This window comes from Dama dama, chromosome 8 (assembly GCF_033118175.1).
Source record: "Dama dama isolate Ldn47 chromosome 8, ASM3311817v1, whole genome shotgun sequence".
Taxonomy (NCBI): domain Eukaryota; kingdom Metazoa; phylum Chordata; class Mammalia; order Artiodactyla; family Cervidae; genus Dama; species Dama dama.
The window spans coordinates 35940825-35953143 of NC_083688.1; the positions used below are offsets into that span (position 1 = coordinate 35940825).

The 12319-nt window shown below is 35.9% G+C and overlaps 1 pseudogene; it reads left to right on the plus strand.

The window, feature by feature from the left end:
• The first annotated feature begins 10251 nt into the window (after positions 1-10251).
• Positions 10252-11401, plus strand: LOC133060444 (hsc70-interacting protein-like; annotated as a pseudogene).
• The last annotated feature ends 918 nt before the right edge of the window (positions 11402-12319 follow it).

The window sequence follows — 12319 nt, forward strand, 5'->3', positions numbered from 1 at the left end:
GTTTTGCTTAAATCAAAATAAACTTAGGGAAGAAAAGCTAGTGTGCAGAAGGCATTCTTAGAAACATTATAAGGGAAATAAATAATTGAGGCCAAAGATAGACAAGTGGAAAGCCTGGGAGGAAAAATTGGGGAGAGAGTTCTAAGGAAAGACTTCCTTTCAGAAATGAGAGCATTCAAAAGCACACATGTGTTTATTGAGAAATTTAGAAAACCATGTATGTGTGCAGGGGAAGATACGCACTCAGAAAAGACTTGAGAAGACTCGAAGCTTTCACCTTTAGCTATCATCGACGCTCAGGGTGAGCAGGAAGTTAAGGTTAAGTCACAGTCATGAATGATCTCACCAAGCACTGAAGGAAAGGCAGTTTGCAAAAACTGGGAGTTTTCCTTCTTTCTTTCTTTTTTTTTCCTTCTTTTTTTCCCTCCTGGACCTCAAGGAAATCTGTGAAAACACTACCTGTAACACAAGCTAAAATGACAGAAAAACAGACTTTAGAGCTCACATGTGACAAAAAATACACACTTTACAAAAATAGTTGAGAAAAACCACTAAACAATTAAACATATGTAGCCCACAGCAAGAAACATAAACAAACTTTGTGAAAAGGGAGAAGAATCTGATTTCCAGAGTTATTACATCCAAAATATGATTTGTTGTATAGGCAACAACTAGATGCCAAAATATATTTTTAAAAACTGACCAAAAAAACATTAAAAGGTTAAATTAAAAAACAGAGAAACAGGGCATAAAATATATTATTATAAAGGCAATTGCTAGGGAAAATGTATAACCTTCTTAAATGCAAAAATATAACTTTTTTCAAATAGGTTAAAATCTTCATATCCAAGTTCAACTCAAAACAAAATTTTAAATGTTATCATCTAAAGTCACAATTCACAATAAAGTTGAAAAAGTTGTGACTGTACATCAAATAGCATAACTACAACTGTTTAAAAACTAGAAACTATTGAAAACAGAAGGAGACACACACTAGCAAGATTTGAACATATTATTTTCAATACAAGAACAAAGTGCACAAAAATAAGCCTGAATATAGAAAACTTAGACAACATAATAATGTAGACTATGTGTGTGTGTATGTATACTTAAACTTTATACCTTAGCAGAGAAAAATTCTTTAATACAGGAAATAGTCATAAAATTACATATATTTTATTATAATCCCAAATATTGTCATAAAGAAAACACTACTGACTTCTATAAACTAGAAATATTACAAAACAAAATAAAACTAGAAATTAGTAACACTATTAAGAGCCATTCTATACAGAAATTTAAAAGAACATATCAAACAACTCTTGCGTGAAAGACAATACAAACTAAAAAGATAAGATTTATCATCATTTTTGAGAACTTCTATGCATCATCATAACCTCAGGGGAACACTGAAAGCAGGTCTCAGGTGAAAATTTACAAACAGAAACTCATCCATTAAAACAGAAAAAATGAACTAGATGAACTGAATTCCCCAATTAAAACAATAAAGTAGAAAATTAATGAGTAAAAGTAGTACTAATCACTAGAACTTTCAAGTGTCTATGTATATAAAATGTAATTTAAAAATAAGTTGTTATATTTGCAACAATATGGATGAATGTCAAAAACATCAGGCTGCTTGAAAGAAGCAAAAAACAAATAAAAGAGAACTCTAATCTACAGAAGTAGATAGTGGATCAGTGTTTATACAGAAGATATGAATAGCATGCTAATCTTTGGACTGAAAAGTGTCTTGGGATACATATATTTGTTTATACACGTTAAGAATGATGCAATACATGTATATAAAAACTCAGTGGGAGCCACACATATAGTCAAAAGGAAGATAGTTTTTAAAATATATTTTACTCTTAGAAACTTTTTCTCCTAAACAAGTATTCTAGGATAATATGAAGTCAATATATGATTTTTTTTAAAAAGTACTGAAAACTGATTATCAAACACTTTCCAAATGATTTATAATGGTCGTAGTACAGGCTCATGGTCCCTGAACTAAAATTTTAGGGCCAAATCTCAGAATTCAGAGTTATTCAGACCTTAGAAAGATAATACACAGTAAAGCCCTCATGTATGACACCTCCAGTGGGGTGTGAGGCAGTACCCCTTAATCAAACACATTAATATTCTGTGGTGAAATGTATAATTATTTAAATTGAGCAAAGTTTTAAAAAACAATATGTTACCTCAGCTCAGTTGAAGCAGATTTTTCAGCCAAATGACTTAAAACAAAACTTTTAGTTTTCTGAGATTTGGGATTTCAGAAGGGTAGATAAGGAAATCAGGATCCTTATTTGCCCACAGCATTGGGCATATAGAAGATTTTTTTATGGACCTATTAACTGGGTGATTGCCTGATAAAAAAACTTCATCAAAACATTCATGTGTGATATCACCCACATTAAGTTCAGCAATTCAGCTAGGACACATGCACATTTCAAGACAAGAAAGGTTTGCTAAGACTAAGAAATGGGGCTGCTTCCCAGCAGGTTGCCTCATTAGAAGATCTGTAATAGTTTCTGAGTCTGGATTGGATTCTTGTTAGGATATTCAGTAGTTTGATTTCAGTTCTTCCCAGATTCTCAAAATACAAAGAAAAAGAAATAAAAAGGATTTCATTAAAAAGGAGGAGGCAGAAAAAAAAGGTTCTCATTTATCCAAGTTCATTGGAAATTTACAATTCAGCATTCATTCCTATAATAATGAAAATTTCATAAAAGCTTTATCTTGTCTTCTACACTTTTTAATGTTATTAATGCAAGCCAAAGACTAAAAACTTAACCATTTCCAAAAAACACACATTCAAATAATTTTCTAGATGTTATCAGTTTGAAGAGTTTTCAGATTTTTTTAACAAAAGGTAACCCTAATTTTGCTTGTTGCTACTTTTGTTTGTGATCCTCTGAATTTACACTAATTATTTAAATGTTCATGTATTTAATTAATAGGGGAAATGAGTAAAAAGCTTGGATTTTTGGAGTGAAAGGTCTTATGATTATGCTGACAATTATTAATAATTGCAATAATAATTCAGAATAAATTAATTTTACAGGTACTGAAATCAATAAAGAAAACTACATACTGAGCCTGCAAACATTATTATAATCAATTGTAATTTCTTTCTCAGCAAATTTGTTTTTCATATCTGGCATACATACATCAAAAGCTATGGATCTCTGAAGCCCAGAAATAAAGTGAAATAATCCAAAGAGCAGTTGTAAAGTGAGAAGCACTTCTAAGTGGAAATCTCATCACTATCTCAAATTCCATATTCTCTTTGGCCAAAGTCACCTTTAGAAAGATAATCAATAAAGGGAGATAAATATTAAGAAGACTATTATTTTCCAAGTATTAAAAAATATTCCAGTTTCAAATGTCATACTCCTGTTGATTCATCTTTATGAGATTTTTTTTACTATCACCTTCCTGTGTCCAGTGGATTTGCAGAACAGTCTGCAAACCCACTGATAGACACACAAGCATCTGTCCTCACTTTCTGGGGCACAAAAATCAGCATTTAATATCAGGGCTAAGGAAAACGAGTAAATTTTAGATTTGACTATTCTTTGTCTAACTGATGTCTTAGAGATCCGTGAGAGGGATCAAAGGGCTTACAAAAAAAAGGAAAAAAAAAAAAAAAACAGCAGTTGTTTTCAAAGCCTCTTGTCTTACCCACTACATCTGATAAGACAGGTTAGGAGGAACTGGGTTTCATCCCTTCCCTTTATTTATTTATTTATTTTTTTACATTTTATAGCAGTTTTACTTTATTTAAAAAATGATTCACATTTTTTTTACATTCAACATGGCTGAAGAGACTAGTAAAAAATTGTGTAATTAAAATTGTGTAAGATATTTTGAAATAGTATTTTACTTAATAGAATGTAATATCTCTTCCTGGTAGTAGTTTTTTTTTATTTTGTTTTTATTTTATTTTATTTTTTTATTAGTTGGAGGCCAATCACTTCACAACATTTCAGTGGGTTTTGTCATACATTGATATGAATCAGCCATGGGTTTACACGTATTCCCCATCCCGATCCCCGCTCCCACCTCCCTCTCCACCCTATTCCCCCGGGTCCTCCCAGTGCACCAGGCTGGAGCACTTGTCTCATGCATCCCACCTGGGCTGGTAATCTGTTTCACCATCCCTTCCCTTTAAATGAGTACTTCCAGAATAAAGTTTCAGACTCAGTGAGAGAACCATCACTCTCGTTAACCAGGTTGGGAAGTGTTTCTTTATCATGCTCAAAGCTAAGAAACAAAGCTTATCTTTTCCCAAACCAAAATAAATCATTCGACGTCCAGTTTGACACGAATACAAAAGAAGTCAAGGGCCTCTTTGGGTTTGCTGAAGGGAAGGAAGGGACATCTCATTCTTGCGAGTGCCAGTTGCAAATGATTAATGAATCAACACAAACTAACAGGAAGGGGAGTAAATCAACACAGGGTCAAGTGGTCCAGATGTCAAAAGGCCAGGCAAGTAGGCAGTTTGTTGAAATACTTATGAAGGATTTTCCCAGAGAAGGTCACAAAGTACTGTGACTGCAAATAAGAGCAATGGAAACTCTTCCACAGACCTACCAGGAGGAACTGTCTGCAGGCCCACTGGACACACACAGAAGCGTCTGTCCTCACGTGTCTGCTGATCTTGTTAGAGGAGGTAAGATGGCATCTTGAGAACACCTTCTCTCTACTCTAGTTTATTGGAGCAGATGAACAGATCTCCAAGTGCACAATGTAAATATTCAGGGAAAGATAAGGGAAGCCTGGCGGACAGAGGAGCCTGGCAGTATACAGTCCATGGGACTGCAAAAAGTCAGACACGACTGAGCACACACACACAACATTTGGCAGAAATGTTAATTAAAAAGACACAGGAACATACTCTCTATTGAATATATAGATGGATTGCTTAGGCCTCAACAGGCAAGAAGCTGTTTCATACCCATAGGTGAAGTATTTTTGAGGAAAAGAAAGATGACTATATTCACACCAGTTGTTATTAACCACTATTATTGGTCCTAACAACCACAACTAATAGTAAAGGCTGTTGTTCTGCCCAGACAGAGCAAAGACTATGTTAATGCTTACCCAGCACGCAGGCTGTGTGTTCATCTCAGAAGAGTGAAAAATACCTCCAGAAGCAACTAGGATTGGTCTTTAATGCAAAAGTACTTCATCTGGTTTCCACAAACACTATTTAGAAGTCAAAAATCAAATTTCACTACCTCCCATGCCCCCCACCACACACAGAGTACATCAATGAATCTACATTCATTGCTCTGAGAATCTGATAGCTTCCAGCAAATTCTCAAGCGGTTCTTAAAGGATTAATAACTACTTATAATACCCTACCCATAAGGCCAGTGGAGAAGGAAATGGCAACCCACTCCAGTGTTCTTGCTTGGAGAGTCCCAGAGACGGAGGCGCCTGGTGGGCTGCCATCTGTGAGGTCGCACAGAGTTGGACACGACTGAAGCGACTTAGCGGCAGCAGCATAAGGCCAGTAGTAGATATAAGGGTACTGAAAAGGAAAAAGTAGTGACTATCCATTTAGTTAGCTAACCGAGGAAGAGGGCTTATTTCATGGAACGTGTGTGTGTGTGTGTGTGTGTGTGTGTTTACTAGAGAAAAGTAAAACTGAGAATCCAACATCCTGGTATTTATTTTTAATATGAATAATCCTACAATTCTTATCAATTTTACATCAGAATAAAGAATTTTAGCAAGGGACAGCAAAACTGTCAAAGAAAACTGGGGAGAATTGTTAGTTAGGATATCTGCCACCTAATCGAAATGTATTTAAATTGAAATTTGAAGGGAAGAGAAAACTACTTTACAAGTTTATAAGCAGATACCAGACATGGCATCAGAAGAGGAATTAAAAGACAGAATTGTGGTGACACAGAGGTAAGCAACTGTCCCTCAAATTTCACTGGTTTATATTAAAAATATAACAGCGTAAATAAAAGATTAAATAATTTAGTAAGTAAGGAGTAAATATTTTGCATATTCTGCTCCCTTTACATTTCACTGGTGTATAGTGACCTAAATTACTCCAAAATTGAATCTAAAACAAATTACCCTAAAATCAACATTGTGGGTTGCCATTTCCTTGTGAATGTTGCCATTGTGAAACATTCATGTAAGATTTTTCTGTATGATAAGTGGATAGTAACCCTTAGCACTGAAAAACTTCCTGGGTTTTAAAACTGCTTATGAAAATAGTATAGAACACATATGAGAGAGAAAGCAAAGGTATTAAAATTTTATTGTGTTTTTATCTTCTAAAAATAAAAAAATTCAAAATGGAAAAAGTAGGTATATTATTAAGTGATAACTGAAATTAAACATAACATGGATAAGAAGATAATTAGCTTCTTTTTAGAAAAATAAAATCCAGGAGCCAGAAAGAACTTATAGATGAGATTCATCATTTTTTGAATCTTCAAATTGTGGAAACTTTTAAAAGAGGTATTATAATATCAAACACTGTTAAATATCTTGCTTTTCAGAAAGAAGAGAAAATTAAATGCTGTACATTCCAATGGTTTACTTTAGCATTGCTCCCTGGCCAGAATTTAGAATAAGTTATTAGACAAATGGATGAGGAGTACATAGAAAATAAAGTGAAGTTACTAATGGCCATCATGGGTTCACTGGAAAAAGTTATGTGAAGTGAACAGCTTTCCTTTTAATAGCTTCTAGTGCCAGCTGGGAGGATGAGTTCTAAATCTTCAAGCAGATTCTGTAGGTGTTTTCCCTTGTGCGCTACCATATTTCTTATCTGTGACTTTTAGTGAAGGCCTGAAAACTTAAGAAGAAAAATGTCTGACTAAATTGGAAACAATAAGAGCAGTTATGGCAGCTGAGAGATTCCAAAGCACAAAAACCAAAACTGGGAGAACTTGAAACCAACATAAACAAGATTAAACTGTGGCAAGCTCAAAGTACTCCCCACAGGATGGGTGGCTGTCAGTTGCTTCTGGAAATTGAGAAGGACAGTATGCATCTGAGCAGCACCTTGGCAGGGATACCTTAATTAATATCAGACTGCCAAGTCCTGGCTGGCTCGTATGCCTAAGTATTTGATGGGTTTATCAAGGGAGGATAAGATGCCTGGGAAAGACCCCAAGACAAATAGCTCTAAAATGAGGACAAATTTTCAATTGTTGACTTGCTTTTTAACTTCTCTTATCTTTTATACCAATGACCGCATTGCTTATCATGGAAAGGGTGCTATTAAAATGATTAGAAGATACCATGAAAAGGTTATTATGAACGATCATGCATAATATATTGAGAGATACAGTCTAAATAAACTTATTCCTTTGAGTTATGTTTTAAAATATTGTCATATATTCTCTTGATGCCAACATGCATCTTGAAGTCCACAGATCTTTCTAAGATTTCCAAGGAGAGCATGATGTCTACTACCTGAGGCTTGGAGAAAGGATAAAATGAATAGATTTTCAAGGCAACAACTTCAATCAGGGTAAAATTAAACAAAAAACCAAAACAACAAAGAAAATTGGGTCAGAAAGGGGGGAAGGTGAAAGGCCAAGCAAAAATATCTGGCTGAACTTGACTAAAACTATCTTTTATTCCAAGTAAAATGAAAGTGTGGTCAATGCCCTGCAACACTTAGTTTCCACTCTTTAATGAGACTGTAAATTTCCATAAGAATAAAGATCATAATTTTATTGATCCTCTTCCAAACTTTCTGCAGTTCTGAGCTTCCATAGTCCTCATGTCAAAATTGCTTGATTTTTGTTTGTTCATTGAAGTATAATTGATTTACAATGTTGTGTTAACTTCAGGTGTACGGCAAAGTGACTCAGTTTATATAAATAAATATGCATAATATATTGCAGCTCAGAAAATCAAAGAACAAATATTTCTTATGTCATAATGACCACTCAATGACTTATTTTACCTTTTTTCCACTCTTCAATAGTCTGTGCAATAGAGACGCATCCAATACAAAATCAGTATTTAACAATTTTAAAATATACATGAATGAGAAAAATTAAAAATAAGAGTAATTAAATTTAATTAGGTTGTGTGGAGTAAATTGATCATCTTGCTTCATGTACTGAATTATTTGAGCCTAAGGAAATAGAGGCTCATTAAACAGTTCTCATCATACTTCTATCATGCTAACAGATACTATTCTCTCCATATCATGATTAATACCAAAAGGAAAAAAAAAAAAAAAACTGAGATAAAACTGGTAGTGAAACTCCAAACAAAATCAGTTTATGGAGATTAACAAAAGAGATAAAATTTCACTTATAGATAACCATAATGAACTTGGAGTGACATACTCTTGCCCTCTTTAACATCTAGAGAATTTTATAGTTAGCAGTAGGAGAAGATTACAGTAGAAGAGGCTAAGATATGGAACTTTTTCCCCCTCAGGCTAGATTTATAAATTTGGCATGAAGTTTCTTCTCTAGAGTTGGGTAAAGAGGTCAAACATAGCTATGTAACCCAGTCATTTCTATCACTGTGTACATATCATTGTTTGGGTACAAGCAACAACAACAAAAAATACACTGGCTACAATAAGAAAAATGTGGAAACAGTTGAAATTGTACCAGAAGATTTCAAAAATCAAATAAAAAGCTAGAAAAAAATCACACTTAGAAGATGGCAGGAACTAGAGATAATCAGTGGTTTAGGGAGCAGGTAGTTCTCTGCAGTGTCTCAAAAGAATGAACCCCAAGTGTTTTCTTTCTTTATGTCACTCAAATTCCAGAGAGAAAAGTCCCATGAATCTAGCTTAGTCCCATGGTTAGAAGGGTTAAGACACCTTGAGTTAATTATGCTAAACTGTTTACCATGAGAAGACAAATAATTCCTCTCCCCCAAACTTTGGATTCTAAGACTAAATGAATGAACATTGGGTCGTTCTAAAATGACAAGTATCCACTACAACCACTAAAGTCTAAACCAGGTTTTAGTCAATAGGAGCAATATTCATTTTACCATTCACCTTGTTTAAGAAATATCAAATTTGTTTTCAATCTTTGTTGAAGATAAAAGTACCTATTAATCATTCAAAGAAAGATACATGTATCTTTATATGTGAAGAAGTTAACGATTGCCCTAGAACTTAACATTAGGGTTCTATCTAGGAAAAAGTAGTTACCAGCTCAAGAAATGAGACAATCTTACACAACTCTTTTATCTTGAATTTGTAACCATTAGTGGACACAAGTCTCATTTACAAACTTTTCGCATATAGACCACTGTGAGTTAGGTGATAAGTGCATAGACTTTATAATAGAAAAATGATGAGATTCATTATGAAATTATAAAATGAGAGACCAGTAGGATAACAGAAATCATTGAGGAAACTTTTCTAGCTTTCTTTAGACCTTTACCTGCATTTAGCAGGTAGCTGTTATCTTCCCAGGAGGTGGTAGAACCAGCAATGTTGTATGATACAGTAGCAGGAACTGTTAATTGTCTTCCAAGATAATGTTTTCCCTTACCTCCGTAGAAATACAGCAAAGCAACAGTCAATTGGAATAGACTACAATTCTCAGTATTCTTTCTAAAGGTCATGTATCTACATTTTGGCAGATGAGAAAAAGCTTCATGGGGCACTTTCTCAAACCCTCTTGAAAGACTTTAGCAAGTTCTCTTTATCTTTTTTTCTGTGACGCTTCTTTCCTGCTAGATGGAGTATGAATTTGAATGTCGAAGCTGGAACATCAACGTTGGACTACGAGGTAATTTTGAGAATGAAGCCTTTTCATGTTGTTTTTCAGTCGCTCAGTCGTGTCTGACTCTTTGTGACCCCATGGACTGCAGCACGCCAGGCCTCTCTGTCCTTCACCATCTCCCAGAGCTTGCTCAAACTCATGTCCATTGAGCCGGTGATGCCCTCCAACCATCTCATCCTCTGTCGTCCCCTTCTCCTCCCTCCTTCAATCTTTCCCAGCATCAGGGTTTTTTCCAGTGAGTCAGCTCTTCACATCTGGTGCCCAAAATATTGGAGCTTCAGCGTCAGTCCTTCCAACAAATATTCAGGACTGATTTCCTTTAGGATTGATTGGTTGGGTCTCCTTGCAGTCCAAGGGACTCTCAAGAGTCTTCTCCAACACCACAGTTCAATAGCATCATGAGAGCCCCTTTATGCAGTCACGCTGAAGTAGCACCCAGGTCTAGAATTGGACTGAAGACTTTCCCTCACCCGCCGCCTCCCGCCACTTCTAGACTATGGCCTCCCACAAAATAAGCGAGCTTCGAGCATTCGTAAAAATGTGTAAGCAGGACCAGAGCATTCTGCACACCAGGGAGGGAAATGTGCTTGCTGAGGGTATGGGTGGAGAGCATGGAGGGTAAAAGCACCTGCTGCTTCTAAATCTAAACTGGAAGAAAATACCAAGGAAGGAAAAACAGATGGTAAGAAGTCGGAGGAAAACATAAAGACAGAGGAATCATCAAGTGAGGAAAGTGATCTACAAATTAACAATGAAGGTGTGATTGAACCAGACACTGATGCCCCTCAAGAAATGGGAGACGAAAATGTAGAGATAACTGAGGAGATGATGGATCAGGCAAATGATAAAAAAAAAAAAAAAAGCGGCTGTCATTGATGCCCTAAATGATGGTGAACCAGAGAAAGCCATTGACGTGTTCATGGATGCCATCAAGCTAAGTCCTCATTTGGCTATTCTGTATGCCAAGAGAGCCAGTGTCTTCATCAAATTACAGAAGCCAAATGCTGCCATCCGAGACTGTGACAGTAATTAGAAATAAACCCTGATTCAGCTCAGCCATATACAAGTGGGGAGGGAAATCACACAGACTTCTGGGCTACTGGGAAGAAGCTGCCCATGACCTTGCCCTTGCCTGTAAGCTGGATTATGAAGATGCTAGTGCAGTGCTGAAGGAAGTTCAACCAAGGGTCCAGAAAATTGCTGAATGACGGAGAAAGTGAAAACGTGAGCAAAATGTGAAGAAATGTGAAATGAGCAAAAACGTGAAGAACGAGAGATCAAACAAAGAATAGAAAGGGTTAAGAAGGCTTGGGAAGAACATGAGAGAGCCCAGAGGGAGGAAGAAGCTAGAAGAATATCAGGATCTCAGTTTGGCTCTTTTGGCTCTTTTGGCTCAGTTTGGCTCAGGTGGCTTTCCTGGGGGCATGCCTGGAATGGGAGGGGGAATGCCTGGAATGCTAGGAATGGCTGGGCTCAATGATATTGTTAGTGATCCAGAAGTCCTTGTAGCCATGCAGGATTCAGAAGTTATGGTGGCCTTCCAGGATGTAGCCCAGAACCCAGCAAATATGTCAAAATATCAGAGCAACCCAAAGTTTATGAATCTCATCAGTAAATTGTCAGCTAAATTTGGAGGTCAAGCATAATGCCCTTCTGACATAAAGCCTCTGCTGGAGGAAAAGCAACTTAGATCACCTAATGGATGTTGCAATAATACAAACCAGTGTATCTCTGACCTTCTTATGAAGAAAACTGGGGTGCTTTGAAGATAATCCCTACCCCTTTCCCCCAAATGCAGCTGAAAACATTTTACAGTGGTTTGCCATTAGGGTATTCATTCAGATAATGTTTTCCTACTAGAAATTAAAAACTTTAAGCAATTTTTAAACCTTAAAAATATTTAAAATTAAAAAGGTGTATTAACACCTACATTTTTCTTCGCTAATCATTTTGATTTTTCCTTTGAATTAATTAGGCAAGGAAGACACATCAGTGTGGAAGATTTACTGTTCCAAGTTTGAGTGAAATAAAGATTTGTTAGTGGGAGGCAAATACAACATTTAAATAGATAAAGTTTGATTTGGACATATGGTTACTGAGGCATTTTGATTTGTCTTTTTATTTGCTTTGTCATTATTATCTTAAATGATTTGCTTCTGTAACTCTTGGGACCACCAGTATTTCAGTAGGACCTGGGGAGGGACAGGAAGTCCTTGGCAGGGCAGCAGCCATCTTAATACATTTCATATTACATGTCCCCTTGTGCACATGCAGTTAAATCTTACACTGTGGTGAAGGGTTGGTTTTTATAATGCTGCAATAAAATTGGATTACTTAGCTTTGTCCTTGTCTGATACCTAAAATAAATGTTTCATATTTCCACATGGGGGGGAAAAGCATCATGAGAGAATAAACCTGAGCCTCTAAAAATTCCAAGAAGCAGAAATCTTAAGGTATTTCTCTCTTGTTTACGTCAGTGTTGTTGTTAGGACTGCCTATAAGTAACAGAGATATTAAGCATATAACAACCATCCCACCATTGTATGTGACCACATGATTCAAAC